Below are 26,690 nucleotides of genomic sequence, written 5' to 3'. Positions count from 1 at the left end.
GATGTTAAGTGTTTTTCAAAAAAATCAAAATGGCGGAAAATCTATACAACCGAAGTTATGGGTTTTGAGGCAAATTTGTTCCTCATGAGGAGAGGCATCTCTGTGCAAAGTTTCATGTCTACGACATACAGGGCATGAGATATGCCCATTCAAGTTTGCAATTTCAATCGGTTGCTGTAGCGTCCCCCTTTGGCCAACTGATGTAATATTGCTTCATTCACATCCTCCCATTACCCTCTACCACTGTGCCAAATTTCACATGGATAAACCAAGTCAGTGAGGAGAAAAACGTGGAACAGACACACCCACACACCCACATAGTTTTCATCATTATATAGTAAGATACAAGCATGTGTGTGTGTGGGACGGGCAGAGAGACAGAGAGAGAGAGAGAAAAGGGGGGAGGGGACAAAGGGCCGTTTGGCCTACAAAACAAAATGGCTGACAACAGAGAACTACAAGTTGGGTGAATCAAAGCTGGCTTCAGATCAGGGAAGGGTTTGTCTGACTGTGTGGTCAGGACAAAGACAAAGGAAAAGAAGCGGAAACTTTGAGTTGCCTCTTTAGGTGTAGCTATCGTGGCGACAGGGAGGGAATCTACAAGGTGTTGCGACGCCATTTGGGGAAATTTCACCTCTAGGAAATTATAAGCTAAGATGTTAAAGGCGTAAGGTCACAAATACCACAGGGCAAGAGGCTGTTTTCAATTTTAAAAGGGGAAAAACTTTATTTAAAGCAGCTGTGCGGAATTTTACGTTTTCGTTGATTATAGTGCCCCCTTTGGTCGAAGCGGTATGACACCCACAGCCTGGTGTCGTAAAATTCTGACTGCAGCTGGCATTCAGCTTCATTCGTAAAATCTCGACCGCAACCAGCAATTACTGCATGCATTTGTTTTGGAGAGCAAGAGGAAAATCATAAATGTTCTGGTGTAGCTCTGAATTTCTGGACAACTGCCTGCTGTATATTTGTGTTCATGGTCACAGTCACAGATAATTTTGTGGTGTTTGTTGTAATGTTACTAGACAAAAGCGGTTCACATCAGCTAACGTTACATTTAGCTTGCTTATAACTCCCAGCTACATGTCATTTAGCCTATTTCTTAAATCCTACTCGTAAATACGGCTCCTTTTTCTTCTGTGGTTTAATGGCTGCGGGCCGCTGCGGGCGTGCAGACTTACTTCCACCTCCGGGTGCCGTATTCTGGTTTGCTGACTTCCGCTGTGTCCGACCCGAGCCAGGCAATGCTAAATAGCCATATAGAGAAAGGCTTTTTTGTCGCTGTTGAGTTCAAATAAATATGCGGATCTTCAAGGGGGGGTGATACAAACTAGGGACAGTTTTATAAATGGTAAAAAGTTCCGCACAGCTGCTTTAATAAATGTATTACATTATCAAAAAGAAAAAAATCAAATGTCACACACCATTAATATTGATTATAGTTAGCACCAGGCAGGGAAGGGGTATGAGGACAGAGCTGGGTCTTACCAGGTGGCTGGGGCAAACCAAGGAGGGTCCTTAAGTTAAACACCCATGACACTGCACTCACACACACACAGCCAAAGAAAATCGTTAAGAAAACCACCACCGGGAACTGAACTACCACCGCAGACCCACAGCACCTGACCAGAGTCAAAAAAACAAGAGTTAACTCAGGCCAAAAGTGTTATTCTGGTGAGGATAAACACAAGTAATTAAGGGAAATAAACAAAAACAAAAATACAAAGAACTTTAAGTAACCACTAAATCATAATAAACAAAACACACATTAAACAAATGTTAAATTTAACACAAATGAAAGGATTTAAAACAGCAATTGTCCTTTAAGAACGTGCCCAGACAGCTATAAGCTGCTTTATACAGTATCAGGACATCCTGGGAGCCACATCGGCGTGCTGAACCCGCAAATTAAGAGTGCATATTACTCCAAAAACCCAAAACACTGGAAGTCAAACAAAGGGAGAGCCAAAACAGCAGTGTGGATTCCGGGAGTGGTGGCTGAATACTGGCCAAAAAAGGTACCTGGTTCTCTACAAGAGAATGCACACAGCTACAATTTAGTGGATTCATTAATATAATTAAAAGTAACATCTTAGCAAAAATGAACTCATAGATACCACTCCGCAAAGCCACAGTGACGCCCAAGAGAGCTGGAGGATGAAAGGCTCAGCGCTGTGGGTCAATCACTCAGCTGCACCAAAACCACACAGGGAGATTATCAGCTGGGAACTGAGTGACAGAGCCGCTGGATGGCAGACAATCGTGGACTTACTGAAGGGACAGGCAAGCGCACCCAGGTAAGGCTTCTGGCTGAGCAATGCGGCTTTTCTGGGGGCTTTCTGGGGGCAACCTGTCACACTAAGTTGAAAGCCAATTTGTAAATGAATCTATGAGAATGTCCAAACCGTCTGGATTAGGACAGATGATGTTTAGTTGCATGCAAGACTCCGTCTGTGAAAAGCATTGGCAAACTAACATCACTTAGCTTTGGTGAAGCCAACTAAACCAAACTACAGCAATAACTCAATAAACAGCATTAAATCACAACTGACCAAGTTTAACAGTCTTGCTTAGCCTCTAGTGTAATAATGCTATGCCCAGTTGTTACATTACCAATTCTTGAATGGATGGAAGAAAGAGTCATTTTGTGGTGTGCTGCATTTGTTAGCCAGTAGAGGTTTGCTGGAAAGAGCTGTGGTTCCAGGTGCAGTCTTTGTTGTGTCCTTAATCTGAAGGTGCAGATCTGAGGAAGATGGTTGCTCGATGTCCTTGCAGAGTTAGACGTTGGGGTGCTAACTCAGCTTGGTTCTCCTTATTGCTGGAAAGTTATTTGCAAACCTTGTGTTTGCACACTGACTTTGCTGGTTTCCAGGTTTTGTTCCTGCTGTGAGTGAGAGCAAGTTGTGGTCCAGGAGAAAAAAAACAAAAGTCTGTAGAGCAATTGTCTTAACTGGTCGGTGGCCCAGGAGGAAGAAAGGGCATCAGGGTCAGTCAAGGGCCCAGGAGAAAGAACGTGTCTGGGCAGGTTAAGGACCAAGGAGAAAGAGGGAGACTGAGGAGAGCAGAACTTTTTCCTACAGTTTGCCTGGTGACATCACAGAATCACATGACACTGTAAAAGTACTGTCTAATCAGGTTTGAAGACTGGTCTCTCAGAAGGGGGCATCCTGTGGAGATAGGGCTGTTCTTTGTTTGCTTCCCTCTTTCTTTACTCCCTCCTTCTTTCCTTTCCGCATTTTAACCTTTTCACACTCTCACCTGCCACGCCTGGTATTTCTCAAGTATAAAAAAATTATTATGATAACGCCCACCAAGTTACATATATGTAGTGGAACGTGTTGCAAGACGCTGTGGGTACCATAGAGCTCAACAAGCGCTTGCCACGCTCCAGCCAATAAAAATAAGACACAGCTACCCATCAGCCAATCAAAAAATAACATACAGCTACCTATCAGCCAATCAGAAAATAGCATTGCTGTATCCGGGTAAGATACAGATAATCTGACTGCAGCAAGAAGAGGGTGCACACACAAGAGGGGGGTGCCTTATCACATGTGGACAGTAAGTCATCTCATAATTTGATTTTGTAGCCTACTGAATGAAATTACTTGTTTAAACATTTATAAATGGTTGGTGACTTATTTGAAATTTGAATCCTTTATAAACTATCATACCTGCCACATTGACGCAGTCATCTTAACAAATCTGGTTAAAACAAACTCAATCCAACTGCTCGCTAACGTTAATGTTGAGCACTTCACATCAGATGACGTCAGCTAGCTATTTGACATGCCATGAAACGTAGCTAGCTTATTTCAAATCAAATCAAATCAACTTTATTTATATGGCACTTTTCATACAACAGTAACACAAAGTGCCTCACAGAGGTTAAAAACAACAAAGATCCAAACAGAAAACAAAAAGAAAAGAGAAAACCCAACCCTCCCACCCAACAAAAAGCTATTTAGCTCATAAAATTGAGTTAGTAGCTAGGTAAGAATGATCTAAAACAGAGACATAAAACACATCAAAACTAAAACCTATAGGCTAGCTAAAATAACAAAAGATAAAGGTTAAATGAGATAAGAACGTAAAAAGAGTAAGGGTAAGAATATAAAAAATAGATAATAGATGGATAAATCGGTTATAAGAGGAATTTAAAATAGATAAATACAGAGATCAGTTAAAAGCCTGATTAAAAAGATGAGTTTTGAGCCTCTTTTTAAAAACATCAACAGTCTCTGCAGCTCCGAGGTTCTCCGGCAGGCTGTTCCACAATCGGGGGCCATAATAATTAAATGCCGCCTCCCCGTGTGTTTTAGTCCTAACTTGTGGTATGGTTAAAAGGCTGGTGCCGGAGGACCTCAGGGTCCGCGAGGGTTGATATGGTAAAAGCAGGTCAGATAAATAAGAAGGCCCAAGACCATTAAGACATTTAAAAACTAATAAAAGAACCTTAAAATCGATCCTGAAGCGCACAGGGAGCCAATGCAGCAATTTTAAAACTGGTGTAATGTGCTCCCGCCCTCTGGTCCTCGTCAGCACTCGTGCAGCTGAATTCTGTAATAATTGTAGATTTGAGATACTCTTTTTGAGAAGACCAGAAAGCAGGGCATTACAATAATCTAACCTACAGGAGATAAAAGCATGCATCAGCACCTCCGTGCTGGCCTGAGAGAGAAACGGGCGGACTCTGGCTATATTTTTAAGGTGGTAGAAACCTGCCTTTGTTATGTTTTTAATACACACACACAGATTTTTTTTTACAGATTGTGTTGATTTAAAATCCTGTAGTTTTGGTAAAAGTTTCTCTCTCTGGCCTTCAGGACCAATGACTAAAACCTCTGTTTTGTCCTGGTTGAGCTGCAGGAAATTCGCTGCCATCCATGACTTTCTATCTAAAAATGCACAACTGGCGCTGTGTCATCAGGAGACACGGCAATGTACAGTTGCGTATCATCAGCATAACTATGAAAGCTGATGCCGTGCCTCCTGATGACGTCCCCCAGAGGAAGCATGTAGAGATTAAAAAGAGTTGGACCTAAAATTGACCCCTGGGGGACCCCAAACTTCATCTCATTTAGCTATCATTAGCTAGTCAGCTAATGCGGAGCACTAACGTTAGTAATATTATTAGCTAATGTAGCCCAGTTGACTCCCATTCAAACCATCAATGTGATACATGTCATGAAAGTAGACATGATGGTAGGTAGGTAGTGATTGGGTTGTTGTTTATTATTATGATAATGTTAGGGTTCATCTTGCAGGCTTACAGCTATCAGGCAGCCAGTTGATTTTAGATAACTGCAAGGCAGTTAGTTAGAGGCACATATTTTGAACACCCCACCCACCCACCTCTGAAAACAAAGTTTTGTCCCTGGTTGAAAGGATATATTAATATCTGATAGTATACATATGTGACAATAATCATATGTGTATAATAACAGTAGAAGCATTCCTCCCTTCTTCCCCTCCATCCGTTTTTCCTCCTTCCTCCTTACTTTCTTTCCTTCCAGGTTGAAAAAAGTTTCCCTTTAACTCACAACTCAGAAATACAGTCAGCAGCTGGTTGAAGTCACTTCAGATCACTGATCCAGGGAATATGCCTCACATCCACTGAAAGTAGAAAATATGAGACAAAATAATTAATTAAGATTGACGATATAATTGATATGTAAAACAATAAAACAAAATACATCTTATTCTCTTCCAATACATGTGATCCTGGCTGGCACCTCTGCTGTCTTTTACTGCTCTGTTCTTCATTCCTTTCTTCTCACCCCAATTCATCTCTTGCCTTCCTCTGCTTTCTGCACGAGTTTTATAACTAATTTCCAATTCTCTCCTCCATCAATTTGATTAATTGGATAAACACAACACAACTTTTGTTATAACCAAGGGCGTAGGTTTGATTTTCACATTGGTAGGGACATAAAAGTGCTCCATGGCAGCAACCTGTATGTTGATGATTTTTTAATGCAATTTCACGTCATGCGAAACTGATCACTGCTTTATGATGCATATTTAGATATTGCTAAGGGGAGAGATTGGGAGAGTGATATGATATGTACTGACTACAGTGTGTAGTTTTGTATTTAACAGAAAGTAGTTATTGTACTCCGAAGGGGCGTAACTTCAGTACCAGCCTGCAGTCTGTAGTTGGGTTGGTAATAGTGATCCGAATTGATAATGATATTGGGTAAAGACATATATTATGGATGAATGGGGCGGCAGTAGCTCAGTCCATAGGGACTTGGGTTGGGAACCGGAGGGTCGCTGTTCAAGTCCCCGTCCGGACCAAAATATGGAGCGTGGACTGGTAGCTGGAGAGGTGCCAGTTCACCTCCTGGGCACTGCCAAGGTGCCCCTGAGCAAGGCACCGAACCCCCCAACCGCTCGGAGTGCCTGCCATGGGCAGCCCACTCTGACATCTCTCCACTTAGTGCATGTATAGGTCCAGTTTGTACATGTGTGTGTTCGGACCTGTGTGTAATTGACAACAGAGTGAAAAATTGAATTTCCCCTCGGGGATTAATAAAGTATATAAAATTAAAAATTAAATTAAAATTAAATCAATATTTTTAACTACCCCTAGTCACAATGCTGAATCTCACTGTCAACATATATCCTTCACGATTCAATCTCACCTGTGAGGCTCCTGTCTCTCTTCCATTTCCTTCTGTCTCTCTTCCTGCCTCTCCTCCTCCATCTCCTCCAGTCTCTACTTGTCATCTGACAAAAAATATTGTAGGGGAAATACCTCTTTTAGAATATTTGCACTCGTAATAATTAATTTTGGGGCACCACCCTCCTAACGAGTGAAGCGGCTAATCAAATTAATAACTCAAAATCTGGGTTATGAATTCTCTAGACAGTGATCTCAGCTCCTGTACACAAGATATACGTCACAAACAACGACTTGGCGATAAATGAAGATTTATTTAACTAAATGGGTAACACTGAGTAAATGAATAGCAAATTATGATTATATGACACAACACAAAATTAACAATATATATATCAATGAAATGAGAAGTAACACTCGTTTGATTTGCTTAGTTTGGCGATAGTGGGAGAGTAGCCTATATTCAAACAGCCTATATTATAAATGGTGACCGCAGGAATGCGCAAAACCATTCACTTGGACCTAATGAAACCTAAATTAAAATCGGGATAATTAACTAAGCCTCCTGTTTGACCTCTCTCTTCACCACCCAAGTTATGGAAATTTTGGCCTACTTTCAACAGCGGTGATCACAGGTGGAGCTCTTTCAGGGTCCCTGGACTGTCGCGACAGCTTTCCAGCAGAATAGCACGGCTGTTTCACAGCCGGGAGAGCAGATGAGTTCGCGATGTCCTGTGGGTACCCAGTGGCTGGTCCACGCTGCAGAAGGCCTTTGGGCTGAATGGAGGACCACTGTAGCAAGTGGCGGGCAGCCGGTTCCAAGGAATCTGGAGCGAAGAGGTGGCCGACAGGTGCTGGTCTGCTTTGTTCTGGTTACTCGTTTATAATAATGTGACGCTGGCCGTTTGATATTGCTGTCAAAGTTACTACTACGTGTAAAAATGTTGAAAACACTGGAGATGAAGGAAAACTGGATTGATAAAATTTCAAAGTTCAAAATAACTTTGCTCATGAGCACAAAAAAGTTAAAAATGTGAATAAATAAGGCAGACTCACAATACGAGTAATATGGAATAACTAACGAAAGACCAAAAAAACGAGGTAAAGAAAAAAATGAAGCAAGAGTTTAAGAGAGAATAAAACAAGACGAGAGCGACGAGGAGAAACATATATACTGTATAAACACAATATACACAATACAAAACATAGTATAGCATATTAATACATTTATTAATATATTTTAATAAAGAAAAAGCTTGATTGTTGATTGAGTTTATTTCTCACACACACACTCACTCTCTTTTATACTCACAGCCATCAGACTTTATAATTCTTTGTTAAATAGATGATCTTACAGACTGAAATTTCCTTTGGGGATTAATAAAGTTCTCCTTATTCTTATTACACTGACTGCTGTGATCCCTCAAAAGTAGGAAAAAACATTTTCAATATTTACATAAACACTGAAATTAATTTTGGTATTGGTATTTTAACTATGAAAATGGGACTGTGGTCAAGATAATTTGAAAAAAGATACAAAAGGATGAGCAGCAGGGGATATTTGCAGCACAGCTGGTGGAAAAGTGAATATGTGCACAAAGGTGTGCAGCCATACATGTCAGTGTTAAGTGTCAAATTCTGGAGAAGAAAAAATGTAACATTTTTAGAGATGAACAGTGCTGAGAAAACATTACCTACCATGTTTCAAACTGATACTTCTCAAGGATGTTAAGAATGTAAATGAAAGCGTAATTCCTGAGATATCTGGTTTGATGAATAGTGGCTGTGTCTTAAGTCATTAGACTGAAAGGCCTACCCAACAAAGAATAATTTGACAGTTCAAACATTGTTTTTTTGGTTTCATGTGTTTATTAAAAAGCCTTCAAAATGAAAATCAACTTGTAAAGTGAATAAAATCATACACAATGTTGCTATGGATTCTATTTTTGCTAGAAAAAGTTAACACAAAGTGTAAAAAGAACAAAACCAAACTGAAACTTCTGATTTGTCATGCTTACATGTTATTACAACCGTAGGCTGCACAAAATACCAGCATCCTTCCTCCGTGGGCATTGGAGCTCGACTGTCAGTTTATGTGAGAAGACCCACCCAATATGGCGGCGGCGCAGGACGTGCTCAGGCAGTCGATGCGGCATCTACATATATATATATATATCTATGGTCACAGATCACTGGTGCATGTTCACACTCGGCGCTCCGGTGTGGAGCCCTTATGGCAAGCCGTTTTAACATTTAATCACTAAGTCTGACTATCCGGAATTACCATTATAGATATCTATAATGTCATTTTGACTAGTAGTCATGTCATTGTGACTAGTATGAATTTTAATTTAAGATATCTGTAACGTCATTCTGACTAATCAAAACTGAATTACAGATATCTATAACGTCATTCTGAATAGTCAAAACTGAATTACAGATATCTGTAACGTCATTTTGACTAGTCAAAACTGAATTACAGATATCTATGACGTTATTCTGACTAGTCAAAAGTGAATTACAGATATCTATAATGTCATTCTGACTATTCAAAACTACAGTTACAGATATCTGTAATTCAGTTTTGACTAGTAAGATTCAAACTATTTTTGCCATTCATGTGTATGGGGTTTGTCATTATAGATATCTACAATTACATTATGACTATCTATAATTCCAGTTTGAGATATCTACAACGCCATTTTGACTAGCTGATATATATCCTTTGACAAGTTGAGCAGACTTTCACATATGAAATGTTTTTTTTTTTTCTATGCTTCATTGGTGTCATGTAATCCCGTGTGGGATGGGCCACTTGTGGCATGACACGTAAATAAATAAATTCAATCAAAATCAATCAATCAATCAGTCATAATTCAGTTGTAGATATCTACAATGTCATTTTGACTAGTCATAATTCAGTTACAGATATCTACAACGCCATTTTCACTAGTCATAATTCTTAATATATCTTAATAGATATAATAATATCTTAAATTGATGATAATTAAAGATATCTTGAACTTGAATTATGACTAGTCAAAATTAAATTGTACATATCTCAAACTGGAATTACAGATATCCACAATTCAGTTGCAGACATCCGCTATAAGAATTGCAGATATCCGCAACTACATTGGAGATATCTATAATGACAAACCCCATACACATGAATGGCAAAAATAGTTTGAATCTTACTAGTCAAAACTGAATTACAGATATCTGTAATTAGAGTTTCGACCAGGCAAAATCTAATTACAGATATCTTGAATAAGAGTTTTGACTAGACAAAATTATGTTGCAGATATCAGTAATGAATATCCAGTCTAGCGATTAAATCTTAAAACGGCTTGCTATAAGCGCTAACGGTGACGCACATGTATGTGTCGTTCCCTCACGAACTGCCGTGAACTGTATGGTGACGCACACCCACGTGGAGAGAGTGGCGCTGGGGAGGACCAATCACGCGTTTCCAAAATAATGGTAGAGCCAATCGATCACCAATACGAGGTTAGAGGCGGGACGTATGGTAGACACCAACAATTGTTAACCCTTTGTGTACCATATTGAGTGGACACCGACAGCCAGTGTTTATATTAGTAGGGACAGTACAGAAGGGGCTGAATATTGGTAGGGACGGGTCCCTACCGTCCCTACCCAATCCTACGCCTATTGTTATAACTAACAAATTTTATTCAAAAACCAACATGTATTTCAAATCGGGCCTATACAACATGTGCAAAAGATATATATTCATTTATAATATTAATATTAATAATAATAATAACATTTTTTTTTTTTAAATGTTGCTTGAACGGACCTGAGAGTGCAAAAAATATATATATTATGAATCAGATCAAAGCTGTTCAAGTCTTCAGTTTGAAGGGAGCTGAGTGGTTTAAATAATAGAAAAACTATACATTAATAAAATACAAGGTGATATACAATAATGAAATTAATAAAATATACATTAAATGGCTTCTACAATAGGCCATGGTGGTGCATCATAAAATAGAATTGATTATACAATTATTTTTTACAACTGATTAATCAGGACAGCTCTATTCCCATTTTTGTATCCCTCTCTTACAAACTGACAAACTTTGAATTTCAGAAATGAAATGAATGAATATCTATTTACATGTAAAACCTATGAAATACCCAGATATTTTTGTATGTAAGCTCTCCAGTAACTATTAAACATCAACATTATCTATTCCACTTCTTTTCTCCTTTCCTCTTCACTATCCACTCCTTGCCCTGTGTGCACTCTTTGTTTAGTTTCTTCATTGCACTCCTTTTCCAGCTGCTATCAGGGCCCCTCTCTTTCTCAGTGGATGTTTCAGGGACTTTTTTCCCTTTCTCCAGCCTTCTTTCCTTCTCCAGACATCTCTTAAAGAAATTTTTAGCCACCAGGAGTTTTGGCTTCACTGGCTTCAGTGTGATGTGATAGTCGGTAGCAATGCTTTTGTGAGCATCTTCGGAGAGAAAAGACACTGAGGTTGGGTTTGCATGCTTGAATGCCCGACATAAACTCTTCTCCCACAACTGAAAACTGATGGGTGAGCTCCTGTATCATCCTGTCCAGGCACGGATAAAAAAGCTGACCTCTGAAATCATCTGGGGTGGTCAGATTGGAGGTTGCCCCACAGGCTGACTCCACCACAAATTCATCCAATCTTTGTTGTTTCTGCCTGGGACCAACAGGGAGCTGGATGTGATGTTCCTCACATATGGTCATGGCACTCTTGAACACATATTCAGCCCCAGAGTCTGTGCGGAGATCTGTCAAGGTTACAACGATTGCCGTCTTGTACTGCGTTGCTCTGCCCAAGTCCAAATTTTCCCCCTGCAGTTACCGGTGAAGCCCTTCAGTTATCCCGAGGAGTTTGGCAAACATCACCAGCATGTAGATCATCTTCGGCTTGCAAAGATTTGACAGGATCCCTTGGGCCGTGGCTGTCTTCATAGTCCTGAGACATGCTAGGATGGCAGGAAGGTTGTTCATGACAGCTTTTACAGACCTCACCTGGCTTGCCTATCGTGTTGTGGAGAGCTGCACAAGTTCAGATGGCTTTAATCCAAGTTGGTTCTAGATTTCTATGCACTTGTTATGGTCAACATGGGACTTGCTGAAAAATGTTTACATATTTTCAAGCAGGTTGAAGAATGCGGCAGCTTCAGATATGGCTTTGCATGTGTGGCACAGTACAAGGTTAAGCTCGTGTGCATAACAGTGTACATACACTGCTTCAGGGTGTCGCTCTCTGAAGCGGGCCTGGACACCCCCCACTACTCAACTCATCACTGATGTTCCATCATATGTTTGTGCAACACACATGAGGTCCCCTAGATTGTGAGACTGCAGTACTGCTTCTATTCCATCTGCAATGGAAATATTTGTCTAGCTTGTGTAGCCCAAGAAAAGCCTCTCTTGGGGTACCGTCCATTGTGACGTAACAAACACAGACTGCCAGCTGCTCTGTGTCATGATCTCTGGCTTCATCTGCCATCACAGAGTACATTTTGGAGGATATAATTTGTTTTGTGACATTTTCAGTTATTTCTTGTGCAATGCTGGTGATCATTTCATTTTTGGACAAATAGGACAGGTAGCTCACATTTCTAGGAGGTGTATATTTTTGGAGAAATACGTCGAATTGTTTGAGGAGTTTCATGTATTCAAGGAAGTTGCCTGGATTCTGGCTAGCCTCCTGCTCATCATGCCCATGGAATGGGATGCCTTGCGTCCCTAGAAATGTGGTTACACCCACAATGTGCTGAAGTTATCGGCGCCTCTCCAATAATTCTTCTGCGCTTGCAGTATGCGGCTGCTCAACCACATCCCCATGAGTTCCTGTACTCTGTCCTAACGTCCTGTGCGCTAACGTCCTGTGCACTAATGTCCTGTGCTTAAAGCTCTGCCAGCATGTCATGCTTGATTTGTGGAGGTCAGTTTTCTCATGCTCACAGAAGGAATCCAAAGCCCTTGTCCAGTTAGAAAATCCAGAGCTACTGAGGAGAGCATCTTTATTCGTGCGGATATTCTGCCTTCCAAACTGATGACATGGAAAGCAAAATGCAGAGTTTATGGCTACAGAGTACTCCAGCCATTTAAATTACTCAAACCAGCTCTTATTAAATTCTCTCTGCTGGGCACCAAATTGGCTGAAGGGGTACTGGGGGAGGCACAACTGCTTAGGGCCACATTCTTTTGTCCCTAAATCAATAGCAGACAATCCACCTGCTGTCCCTTGCTGCTCTACTGTCCATTGCTGCGCTTCCCTACATGTAGCTGACTCATCTGTGTGACAAAAACAATGTAATAATTTAATTTAATTTAAATAATTTACTAAATTTAATTTATGTAGCTCAAATTCACAACAAAAGTTATCTAATGACACATTTCATATAGAGCAGGTCTAGAATATACTCCTAAAAATGAAAGATCCTTACATCTGTAGATTCACAAACCTGAAATATCCATTCTTGGTGGACTGGCTGGTGCAGTTGTATTGGATAGCAGCTGACCTACAAAATAGACAGTAAACAAACGAACACACACACACACACACACACACACACACACACACACACACACACACACGTCAGTCACCATCATTTATTTTTCTATAGAACTACATAATTAATAGGCTGAGAGTAGTTATGCTATGTATATCAGGGCAGATGCTGTGCTCACCACTTAAATTGTATTTACAGTCTTGTCCTGTTATGTGATGATATATTAAATGTGTTGTTGGCCTGTGTACAGTACTATGAAAACAAATCCCCCCGGGACATGAAACAAACTTACAGTATACTTAATTAATTAATGTTACATCTTAGGATAGATTTGAGTCATATACATACTATCAAGGGCATACTTAGTGTGGTTACTTAGGCTCCATGTTTACGAGCTGTAACAGTAACGTTACGCCACTTTTTCACTTATTACAGCCAGAGTGCAGATACCAAAGAACATCAGCTTTATTTTTATAATTATTATCCTGGCTTGTTTGGATTCTTACAATGTAACGTAACATTAACGTTACCTTGCTATCTTTCATTTTCATCATAACACAACATATAGTCAGCAAAGTAACGTCGTCAGTCACCTTTCAAATAAGATTCACTAATCTGAAACAGCTCGTGGCGCTGGCTTTGAATTAAAAAACTAAACCTAACTAAAACTAAAAAAAATATCCATATTCTTCTTTCTTCTTTTGTCTGTCTTCTTTCCTCTTTCTTCTTCAGCATCCGGTACTCGCCGTGACCACCGGCCATTCACTGACAATCGGAAGTGAAAAATGTTACTCTGGAGAATAATAAACAAGGAAACCTTCTTCAGGGCAGGCCCAGGCAGGCTATGCAGTATGTAGGCTACTTTCCCGCAGCTGCTGCCTCTCTGTTGGACTCAGTCAGGAGAGACATGTTTTTATAGTAAAAACAATATTTATTAACATGCACATAGGAATGCGAAATGTGAAAAGTCTTTAGCGATTAGATCCTGTAGAGATGGTATGATTTAGGGTGGGTGATGAAACCATAGTTGAATAGGGAACCCCCCAAAAGAAGAGTAAGAAGGGAGAGGGACAACCGACCAGTTGACATGAGGTGATCTTTACCTTACCAGCAGGCAACAGGCTTCTGATAAATAAGTAAAGAGAAAATTACCAGGAGATGTGCAGCTAGAGAAAGACACATAAAGCAAAATGTGAAAGACTATGAAATGGATATGTGCATAGTTAAGTATATGACAGAAATAAGCCCTGAATGAAATTAGTACAACTCTGATGAGAAATGTGTGGTAGAAATATGTCTGTAATGACAGCTAGGGAGCCACGAACTAATAGATGATGATAGATGCAAAAATAAGTGTTGAAAAGGAAAGCAGCAAGGAAACGTGTTGAAGTCTAACCACCAAATGATATAAAAGCCAGAGATGAAGTAAGTTGTGACCACAGAAATGATGATGATATGTCAGAAAGGAAAGCTGAAAAGTGCGTGGCACTGCAGACTATGGGTGTCTATATGTTGAACATAATAAAAGGTCATCAAGGACGAACTGAAATAAAAGATCATAAGACCAAACAGAAATTAAGATCAGAAAACCAACTTAAATAAAATGCAAAAGGAAGACAAAGGTCCTGTGACCAAATGTAAATTAAAGGCAGCAATTTTCAGCATGACAGCAACAAAAAATAAGGGTCTGATATCCAAACTGAAATTACCGTGACTGGTGCGAGGTCCTAGTGACCTGGGCCTATATGTAGAACATGATAAAAGATCAATGAGGACCAAACACAAATAAAAGGTCATAAGACCGAACAAAAACTAAGGCTGTAAGACCAACTCAAATAAAATGGTTAAAGTAAAATAAGGTCCAGCAATCACACAGAAATTGAAGTCATCGTGACAAAAAGAAATTACTGTGTATAAGCATAGGGTCCCGTAGACCTTGGGTGCACAGACTGGGGTCCTAAAGACCATGTGTAGAACAAAACAAAAGGTCAGAAGAGACCAACAAAAATTAAAGGTCAGACAGAACAGAAACTAAGGTCAGAAGACCAACTTAAATAAAAGTAAAATAAGGTCAGATGATCAAACAGAAATTAAGTCTGCATGACAAACAGAAATTAGTGGTCACACGACCAATGAAAATTAAGTGTTGCATGGGGTCCCGTGGACCACCTATGAGCATTCAGAGGGTGGTCCCGGAGACCTTGGATGTTAATGCATACAGCATGAGGTCACACAGACCGTGATAGAGCATTTGCATGAAGTCCCAAAGACCATGGGTGTTTGTGCATACAGCATGAGGTCCTGCACAGCATGATTGTGCATTTATGTGAGGTCCCGAAGGCCATATAAATGAGTGAGCAACATGATAAAAGCAAGGAAGGTAAAAAGAATTGAACCAATATAATTATGTTAATTTATGACCAACTTGAATAAACAAGTACAACAGGATAGGTCCCAAGACTGGCAGATAATGAATCAGCAAAGCAGAAATTGTGATGAGATAACCAAGAGGACATAATCATGGGTGATGCACGGTAGTGGATTATAAAGTGACAAAGGTGAGCAATTAGCAGACAAGCCGGTGTTAGTGTACGCAAGGCAAGGCAAGGCAATTTTATTTATATGGCACCATTCATACAAATTCAATGTGCTTTACAAGAGAAATACGTTAAGATAAAACATTAAAGGAACAATAGATCATTAAAGCTGCGAAGCAGCGTTGGGCGGGACCTCGGCCCCTCGCCGTCGTCCCCCAGCTCACAATCAATCAATCAATCACTCAATCAATTTCACAAATCACAATTTGCCACACACACACACACACACAAACACACACAGGCTTGTGTCTGTCAGAGTGAAGCCATTGTTATGCTAATTAATGACCATGTAATTAGGTGACAGCACAGGCACTTCAAGCTCAGTTTGACTAATGACTAATGATAACAGAATCAGCAGGAGGCATTTGACACCACAGCAGCAACACAACCTCACACGTCACACTATCCAGGCACCGCTGTGATAGAAGTTAACCTGCAAGACAGTGGAGCACAAAGGCTCTGGAGAAGAGGCCAAGTTACTGACATGCAGTACGGCAGAGTTAGTGACATGCAGAGAGGGAGAGAAGGGAGAGAGAGGAGAGAGGGGGGAGAAAGAGAGACAGAGAGAGAGAGGGGGGACAGGGAGTGGAGTGTGTGTGTGTGTGTGTGTGTGTGTGTGTGTGTGTGTGTGTGTGTGTGTGTGTAATTGTGTCGCTAAAAATTGCAAATTATGAGCTGCAGGTTGCTTTAAGGTTACATTATTATTTTTCTCCATGTCTCTCTCTCTGTCTCTCTCTCTCTCTCTCTCTCTCTCTCTCTCTCTCTCTCTCTCTATCTCTCTCCCTGTCTTTCTTTCTCATACATACACCCACAATGAATATTTGGTATGTATACTCTGACTAGGAGTTAAAAATCAAAAAAATATTAATATTTTTATGGTTGTTTTTCAACAAAGACAAAAACAGTCCTGAAGGGGAACAGTGTCTATTTTTATTGAAAAATAGAAACTGCCCCCAAAAATGATAATGCATCAAAATTGGTGTTGTTATTTATCATTCACATATCACAGACTGTGATAAATAAAATAAAAAAATCCATCCAACATTTATTATATAGTTAACCTTAATTCATGTTTTTTTTCCATTAAAGTAACAGTGACTTCATGTAAATAAAATGGCAAATAAATTGTGAAAATCCTCAAAAGGAATGAATATTTGATATGCATAATCTGAGTACAAGTTGGTTAAAAGATTTAAGCAAAAAAATGTCGAGAAATATAGGGTTAGCCGAGGTCCCTAATAATAATAATAATAAACGCTACAAGAACAATAGGGTCCTCGCCCTTCAGCCGAGGTCCCTAATAATAATAATAATAATAATAATAATGAACGCTACAAGAACAATAGGGTCCTCGCCCTTCAGCCGAGGTCCCTAATAATAATAATAATAATAATAATAATAATAAACACTACAAGAACAATAGGGTCCTCGCCCCTTCAGGCCGAGGTCCCTAATTAAAAACAAAAGCTAAAAGCAAGAAAAACAGTGCAGAAAATGCATTTAAAAAGCAAACATAAAGCAAAAGCAACAGCAGACAAATATAAAAACAATAGCTACAGATTATCCTAACAATAAGATACAGTTGCAATCAAATTTATTCAACCCCCATTGCATATTAGGCTTATTGGCAAAATATACAATTTCTCACCTGTTTGCAATAAATAAATTACACAAGAACTGTTTAAGTAGTTAAATGAAACTAATATTACAAGGGTTTTGATCCAAATTCAACACAAAATGCTACTTTTAATGACTACTGCAGTCTCAAAATTATTCAACCCCTTCATGACAAGCATCTTCAGTACTTAGTAGAGCACCCTTTTGCTGTTATGACCTGCTGCAAACGTGATGCATAGCCAGACACCAGCTTCAGACAGCGTTCCTGAGGAATCTTAGCCCATTCCACATGGGCAATGGCCTCCAGTTCAGTAATATTCTTGGGTGTGCATTTTGCAACCGCCTTCTTCAAATCACCCCAGAGATTTTCTATGGGGTTTCAATGGGAGTCAGGCAACTGTGACGGCCACTCTAGGATCTTCCATTTCTTCTTCTGAAACCAAGCCTTGGTGGACTTTGAAGTATGCTTGGGATCATTATCCTGTTGGAAGGTCCAATGATGCCCAAGCTTCAGCTTCCTCACAGACGGCACAACGTTTTTACCTAAGATTTCCTGATACTTGACTGAATCCATCGTGCCCTCCACACGCTGCAGGTTTCCAGTGCCAGAGGCAGCAAAGCAGCCCCAGAGCATCACTGAGCCACCACCATGCTTCACTGTAGGCAGGGTGTTCTTTTCAGCATATGCTTCATTCTTCTTCCTCCAGACATACCGCTGTTCCATAGGCCCGAAAAGTTCCAGTTTTGTTTCATCGCTCCACAGAACAGAATTCCAAAACTTCTGTGGCTTATTTATATGGTTTTGAGCATATTGGAGCCGACTTTTCTTGTGCTTTCGGGTCAGTAGTGGTGTACGTCTTGGAGTCCCGGCATGGAGCCCTTCAGTGTTTAGTATGCGCCTTATTGTACAAACTGAAACCTCGGTGTCTGCTGCCACCAAGTCTTGCTGCGGGTGTTTTGCAGTCACTCAAGGGTTTTTGACCACTTGCCTCCTCAGGAATGTGGTGGCAGCCGCTGATAGTTTACTCTTTCTGCCACATCCAGGTAGTGTAGCCACTGTTCCTTTAACTTTGAACTTGTGAACTATGCTTCCAACTGTATCTCTAGGAACATTCAGAGCTTTTGCTATCGTTTTGTATCCTTTTCCTTGTTTGTGCAAGGCAATGATTTCTTCTCTGAACTTTTTGGACAATTCTTTTGACTTAGCCATATTTCTAACATGCAATCAAACGTCACTCTCAACAAAACCCTAGCCAGTCCAGGTATTTATGTGTTCTGTCTCAAGCACATCTGAATTAATGAAGCCCTTGATTAGTTGCACAAGGTGTGCTTGAAACAGGGGGTTGAATAATTGTGATTAGTTGCATCAGGTGTGCTTGAGACAGGGGGTTGAATAATTTTGAGACTGCAGTAGTGATTAAAAGTAGCATTTTGTGTTGAATTTGGATAAAAACCATGGTAATATTAGTTTTATTAAACTATTTCGACTGTTCTTGTCTACTTTGTTTATTGCAAACAGCTGAAAAATTGTACATTTTGCCAATAAGCCTAATATGCAATGGGGGTTGAATAATTTTGATTGCAACTGTACATATCTAGTTCACTGGTAAGCTGCAGTAAATACTAATGTCTTAAGCCCTGATTTAAATGAGTTGACAGTTTCAGCCGACCTCAGATATTCTGGAAGTTTGTTCCACAGGCAGGGAGCATAGAAACTAAAGGCTGCTTCACCTTGTTTGGTTTTGATCCTGGGAATACTGAGTAAACCTGTTCCAGATGATCTGAGGGGTCTGGATGCTTCATAACATACAAGTATATCAGAGATGTATTTAGGCCCGAGACCATTTAGTGCTTTATAGACAAGTAACAAGATATTAAAGTCTATCCTTTGACACACAGGAAGCCAGTGCAGTGATTTAAGCACTGGTGTGATGTGCTCCACTCTCTTGGTGTTGGTGAGGACTCTGGCAAAAGCGTTCTGGACGAGCTGCAGTTGTCTGATTGATTTTTTACTCAGGCCTGTAAAGACACCGTTACAATAGTCCAGCCTGCTGAAAATGAAAGCATGAACAAGTTTTTCTGTATCTTGTTTAGAAAGAAATTCTTTTATTCTTGCTATGTTTTTAAGGTGGCGGTAGGCTGATTTAGTAATTGTCTTAATGTGACTATTGAAATTTAGGTCTGAGTCCAGAACTACACCAAGATTTCTGGCTTGATTTGTAGGTTTTAGTGTCATGGCGTCAAGGTGAGCACTGACTATTAATCTTTGTTCTTTGGGGCCAAAAACAACTATCTCAGTTTTTTCTGTGTTTAGTTGTAGAAAATTCTGGCACATTCACGTATTGATTTCGTCAATGCACTTATTTAATAGATATAGGGGACTGTAGTCATCTGGTGACACTGTTATGTAAAGTTGTGTGTCATCTGCATAAGTATGGTAGGAGATGTTACGATATTCCATAATCTGAGCAAGAGGGAGCATATAGATGTTGAACAGAAGAGGCCCAAGAATGGACCCTTGAGGAACTCCACATGTAATCTTTGTTCACACAGATTCATAATTGTCAAGTGACACAAAGAAATCCCTGTCTTGTAAATGAGATTTAAACCAATTTAGCACAGTGCCAGAAAGTCCCACAAACTCTTCTAGTCTGTCGAGCAGTATGTTATGGTCAACTGTGTCGAATGCAGCACTGAGGTCCAGTAATACCAGAACCGAAATCTTTGATGCATCACTGCTTAGATGAATGTCATTTAAAACTTTTACAAGTGCAGTCTCAGTGCTGTGATGTGCTCGAAATCCAGACTGAAAGGCATCAAAGGAATTGTTTTGCTCCAAGAAGGTGTTAAGTTGCTGGAAAACAACCTTTTCAATGATCTTTCCTAAAAATGGTAGGTTTGATATGGGCCTGTAGTGATTTATTACTGAGGCATCCAGATTAGGCTTTTTAAAGAGAGGTTTAATGACTGCAGTTTTCAGGGCCATTGGAAAAAGGCCTGACTGAAGAGAACAGTTGACTATCTGTAGTATATCTGATGCTATGCAGTTAAAAACATCTTTAAAAAAGCTTGTAGGCAGAGTGTCAAGGCAGCAGGTAGTGGACCTAAGGTTTCTAACTATGTCTGTCAAAGTAGCATAATGTAATGGGTGAAAAAGTGCCAAATTAACTGGAGTAGTATTATGAGGCACAGGTGAAATAGCCACTGTGTTGGAGTTACAGACTGTCTGTCTTATCTTTGAAATCTTGTCTGTGAAAAAAGAAGCAAAGTCATTGCATGCCTTGGTGGATAGCAGTTCAGAAGGGACTGATGCTGATGGGTTTGTCAGTCTGTCAACAACAGTAAATAAAGTCTGTGCATTGTTGTTATTTTTGTTGATAATCTCAGAGAAAAAGGACTGCTGTGCCCTTTTTAGTTCCAAGCTATAGATGTGCAGACTTTCCTTATAGATGTCATAATGATTGGTTTTTCGCCACCTGCATTCTGCTTTTCTGCATTCTCTTTTTTGAGCTTTTACCTGGTGGTTTTTTCTTACCAGAGACAACTTTGACCTTCATGGGGGCAATATTGTCCATAATATTCATAGCTTTAGAGCTGAAACTATGAACCAGATCATTGGCAGAGACTGAGGGCACAGCTGGTGTGGGTATGAAATCCTTGGTGAATAGTGTACAGGTGTTTTCGTTGATATAGCGTTTTCTGATTACCCCTGTTGTACTTTTACTGGTGTCAGCGGAGATGGCCATTTTAAAGAAAACACAGTAATGATCAGAAAAGGCAACATCAGTCACCACAACCTCAGAAATGTTGAGCCCTTTGGAGATAATTAGATCTAAAATATGTCCCTTATTGTGTGTTGGCTCTGTTACGTGCTGGGAAAGTTCAAAGTTGTCCAGGATGTAGAAAAGTTCTTTCGCACTGCCATCTTTGGGATTGTCAATATGAATATTAAAATCGCCCACTATAACAACACAGTCAAAATCAATACAGACAACAGACAATAGTTTAGAAAAGTCATCAACAAAGTGTGCACTATATTTTGGAGGCCTGTAAATGGTTACTAATACTGCTTGACAGGAGGATCTCAACTGCAGTGCAACATATTCAAAAGACTCAAACTTCCCATATGACAACTGTTTGCACTGGTAAACATCCTTAAATAAAGTGGCTACTCCACCTCCTTTCCTAAGTTCTCTAACTGAGCTGATAAAATGGAAGTTTGGGGGGGCTGATTCAATAAGTACTGCTGCACTGTTGTTTTCATTTAACCAAGTTTCAGTTAAAAACATAAAATCAAGGTTTCTCTTGATAATAAAATCATTAATTAATAGTGACTTGCCAGCCAGAGATCTGATATTTAATAAAGCTAAGTTTGATGTACTAACATTGTCTGACACAGTCTGTGGCTGACGCATAACTGGAGTCAGATTAGATAGAGTAGCTGTGCAGTACACATTGTTTTTCCTGATGCTAGTCAAAACAGGAATGACAGACCTTGGAGATGACTCTGGCTGATGCTTTTCAATTTCAAGATGTGTTTGACCATGCCACCGACTATTTAAGATTACCGGTATGTTTAAGGAAGCGGCATGGGGTCTGACTCATCTCTGACAGGCACCTGAGTGATGATGTCTAGGGCTACTATTTAAGACTTCATCAGTTTGACTGAGCTTTAGTTTTAGTTTTAGTGTGGCAGCATTAACTAACTCCTTGATTGGTGAGCGTGGTGGAGGAGGAGAGGGTTGACGCTGGCCCCGTGGTGATTGTGGTGGTGGTGGGGAGGGTCGACGTTGGCTCCTTAGTGGTTGCGCCGGTGCTTGGGGGGGAGGAGGGGGGGGTGTTGGATCCCTGACTGGGACAGAGACATCCTCTGAATGCCTTGGGTGATGTGGAGCAAAGGGTCAGGTGAAGCGGAAGAGATGCAGGCTGTCTGTCTCTGTGCCACGTACTTGTCCTTGGCTTTTATCTGTCCATTCTTGTTTTGGTATGGCCTTCCAAGAGCATGACGTAGGTTGGCCCCGAGTAGTCTGCATCCAGTGATGTTTGGATGAATCCCATCACGCTGAAAGCGATCCTTACAGTTCCAAAAGATGTTAAAATTGTCAATAAACTTTATCCCATGAGTGAAGCATGCTGATGTCAGCCATGTATTCAGGGCAAGGAGTCTGGTAAAAGACTCGATTCCTTTCCCCAGGGTTGGAATGGGGCCAGAAATGAACACATTTTATGACTGACAGTCACTCAGTTTCTCCAGGAGCAGGGAAAAGTCTTTTTTCAGGATCTCAGAGCCAGTTTTTCCTTGTAGAATGTCAAAAGACCCAGCATGGATGATGATCCTCATGTTACTGGGGTGTGTAGAGAGGATCATTGGCAACAGCTCCGTTAGCTCCCTGACAGACGTGTCAGACACCGTTAGATTTTCAGTCTTTGCCATTTTTACATGCTTGGTTATTGAGTCTCCGATCAGGATGGTATCTGGCTGATCAGGTGTGGTGTTAGCGATACTTCTCCTGGCCCTTGGCTTCTCAGGTGTGGAGTTAGCATAGTTTTTTTCTGGCCCTGGGTCTAGCAGTGGTTTTGGGGCTATTGCTTGCATTCTGGATAGCCTTGGTCTGCCTAGTTTCAGTGTAGTTGGTATTGTCACATATTTCATTTGGAGCCAGTGCATCATACCTGTTGTGTAGAGAGAGTTCAAGTGGAGGGGTGAGCGTTGGGGCTCTCTTGACTGATTTCCTGCTGGATTTGCCTTTGCGTCTAGTGACATCAGACCAAGTCCTGGCTGGAGTTGATGCTTTTGGTTGAGCACCAGTCCTGTGCCAGTAGGAAGGGTCATTAGGGAAGGCCAGTTTGGGAGCCTCTGCAGCTGATCCAGTGGTGTTAGGACATATCCATGGGATTGTGTCAGCCAAGTCAGCGATGGTATGCTCCACATTTGTTGTATTTCCATATACACCAGTCTATCCATCAGCACCTTGTATGTTAGCTGCCACAGAGTCAATGAATTGCTCACTCTCACGAATTTGTTGTAGCGTTTCATTCTTCTTTTGAAGCTGCATTATCATCTCGGTTAGTCACTCACACTCTGTGCAGCTCACAGATTTTGCCATCTTGTCCTTGTCCTAATCACAGGTTTCCAGTCACAGACGCAGCAAAAGGCTGCACTGTGCCTCAGCCCTGCTCACACAGTATGAAAGTGGTGAAAAAGTGGTGAAAATATGACAGTAGTCCTCTGTATCTTTCACAAATTAAAGTCCCAATGCTTTATAAGTATCCAGGATCTACTTTCTGTAGCTTTTAGCAGAAAAAAACAAGTATATCCACAAAAGAATGTAAGCAAAGCAAAACGCAAGCAGCGGAGCGTCTGCACTATAAGAAAGCCGGAAGCAGGAACATGCAACTACATGCAGCATGTAGTTAGAGGACCATGGATGAATGCATATGGCAGATTGCATAGACCATGAGTGTTGTGGGAACATGTGAAAAATGACAGCAGGCCAAACGAGGAAGACAGAATTGGAATCATATAAACGAGTACAAGGAAAAGAGGCCTCAACAGCAAGCGTATATAGCACAAATACTGATGTGACAACCAAACAGAAATGGTAAATGGCTGATGCATGACTGTGACTCCATCAAATATGAAGGTGGGCAACAGGACAACTATGATCAAGATGAGAAGACCACAAAAGACCACCACCAGCTATATGAATGACTTAGCAAGAAATAAGGGCACGGAAACTTGATTTATGGAACAGTGCTAATATAGGACCATACCCGGCTTCCCCCAAAAACCCACAGTGGGTACTTTGCTAATCCACTATTAGTAGAAAAATTCTGCCCTGGCAATTATTGTGGCAGGTGAGATTTATGATGATTGAGATAGGGTCGCCAATGGCCAAAACAGCTTGAAAAAAGGTCAGATGGCCATGCTACTGGTTTTATTTGGTGTAGCGGCGAACAGCTGTTGCGTCTTCTTCTGCCGCCTTCTGCACTATTCTGGGCAAAAACCAAAGGAAAAATAAAAAGAAAAAAAGGAACAACGGCCTGGTCTTTGAGTGGATTCCAGTTTTTAATGTTCAGCGTTGGTACACCCCTTCAAGTGTGGGGTTAACACAGCAAGCAAGCAAAACACTTGACATTTGGTAAAGAAGACTATGTTAAATGTTGCTGTTGGCCCTCGCTTCCTCGCAAGCCGCTAGGCGAATTTATACAATATAGAATGCCATAGGCTTGTGCTAAAACATTAGCATGTAGTATTTGTGGGGAAAATGTGTCCAGTGGAAGGCAGGTACTTTGTCTGTGAATGCTGCGAGATATAGTGAACCCAATTGTGTAGTTGTGTTTGGAATTCAATCAATCAATCAATCAATTTTATTTATAAAGCCCAATATCACAAATCAGAATTTGCCTCACAGGGCTTTACAGCACACAACATCCCTCTGTCCTTATGACCCTCACAGCGGATAAGGAAAAACTCCCCAAAAAAAACCCTTTAACGGGGAAAAAAAACGGTAGAAACCTCAGGAAGAGCAACTGAGGAGGGATCCCTCTTCCAGGATGGACAGACGTGCAATAGATGTCATACAGAACAGATCAGCATAATAAATTAACAGTAATCCGTATGACACAATGAGACAGAAAGAGAGACAGACAGAGAGAGAGAGAGAGAGAGAGAGAGATGCAGGACAGACGGTAATGACAGTAGCTTACAACAACATTAATAAAAGTAATAATATTATCGTTATAGTTCTGGCTACTGTGGTACAATATGTTAAAAGTATATATTAGTATCTGGCAGTATCATCATCATTGGCGATCACTCGAAACGAGTATGATTGTCCTCCTGTTGGTGGGTCTGGTCATCTGTGGGTCCTCAGGTGGCTGTAGAGGCCGATCCTTGATCCACAGTTTCTATTGCAATGGTGGCATATGTGAGTGGTTGTCTTGGTCGTTGTAGTTTGGGTTTGTGGAGCAATTTTGGTGGTGGATCTCTCCTTCCTCTGTTGCCTCTTTGTTTCTGCGGCACGGTGGAGGTCCTTTTCTAAATGTGCCACACCCTCATGGACCATCCTGCTCCACAAATCTCTCTTGAGGGCTGCCTCCTCCCAAATGTTCAGGTTGATGTGGCACTTTTTGAGATGGATTTTGATGCCGTCTTTGTACCGCTTCTTCTGTCCCCCTTGGGTGCGCTGTCCTTCCTTCAGTTGGCCATACAGCATTTGTTTTGGAACTGGGCATGCGAACGACATGGCCTGTCCATCATAGCTGGTGCCGAATGATGGTTGTGGTGATGCTGGCGATGTTAGCTTCCTCCAGGACACTGATGTTAGTTCGCCTATCTTCCCATGCGTATCCTTAAGATCTTGCGGAGACATCGCTGGTGATACTGCTCCAGGGCTTTAAGATGTCTGCTGTAGGTGGTCCAGCTATCGGCCCCATAGAGCAGAGTGGGCAGAACCACCGCTCGGTAGACCAAAAGTTTGGTCTTGATTTGGATGCGGTTCTCAAAGACTCTCTTCCTCAGCCTGGCAAAGGCTGCACTGGCACACCCAATACGATGGTTAATTTCTTCATCGATGACAGCTCTTGTGGAGAGAAGGCTGCCAAGATAGGCGAATTTATCCACATTTTCCAGTGGATTGTTGTCCACGTAGATCATGGGGGCCTGGAGGGGCGTGTCAGGAGCTGGCTGGTAGAGGATCTGAGTTTTCTTGATGTTGACGTCAAGTCCCAGGAGTTGGTAGGCTCTGACAAAAGCATCCATGATGTTCTGAAGGTCTGTTTCAGACTGAGCAACCAAGGCGCTGTTGTCAGCATACTGGAGTTCCATGATGGAGGAGGTGAGCACCTTGCTTTTTACCCTGAATCTGTCAATCCTGTATAAAAGCTTGACTTCCTCAGGTAGGTTGTGGCTGGTAAGGTGGAGGATGGTGGAAATGAAGATGGCGAACAGGGTTGGTGCAATAATGCAGCCCTGCTTGACCCCAGTATTCACTTTGATGGCGGTTGCAGTCATATCGTCATGCAACAGACGCAAGATCTTCAGATACTTGTCTGGGCATCCGATCTTAGAAAGAGCGCACCAGAGGGCAGTTCTGTTCACAGAGTCAAAGGCCTTTGTGAGGTCAATGAAGGCCATATACAGAGGAAGATGTTGTTCTCGACATTTCTCTTGCAGTTGACAGATTGTAAAGATCATGTCAGAGGTTCCTCTGGCGGGATGGAAGCCACATTGCGACTCTGGGAGGATCTCTTCTGACAGCGGCAGTAGGCGATTGGCCAATATCCGGGCCAAAACTTTGCCTGTTGTGGACAGGAGGGAGATGCCT

General features: G+C 41.1%; 1 protein-coding gene across 1 annotated transcript in view; it reads left to right on the top strand.

Annotated features, from left to right (window-relative positions):
* The window catches only part of LOC125890225 (voltage-dependent N-type calcium channel subunit alpha-1B-like), a 657,655-nt gene that overhangs the window by 613,024 nt on the left and 17,941 nt on the right, over positions 1-26,690 (top strand). The window lies entirely within an intron of this gene.

This window comes from Epinephelus fuscoguttatus, linkage group LG6 (assembly GCF_011397635.1).
Source record: "Epinephelus fuscoguttatus linkage group LG6, E.fuscoguttatus.final_Chr_v1".
In the NCBI taxonomy this organism is placed as follows: Eukaryota; Metazoa; Chordata; class Actinopteri; order Perciformes; family Serranidae; genus Epinephelus; species Epinephelus fuscoguttatus.
The sequence above is the reverse complement of the archived record's forward strand: the minus strand, read 5'-3'. Positions and strand labels throughout refer to the sequence as shown.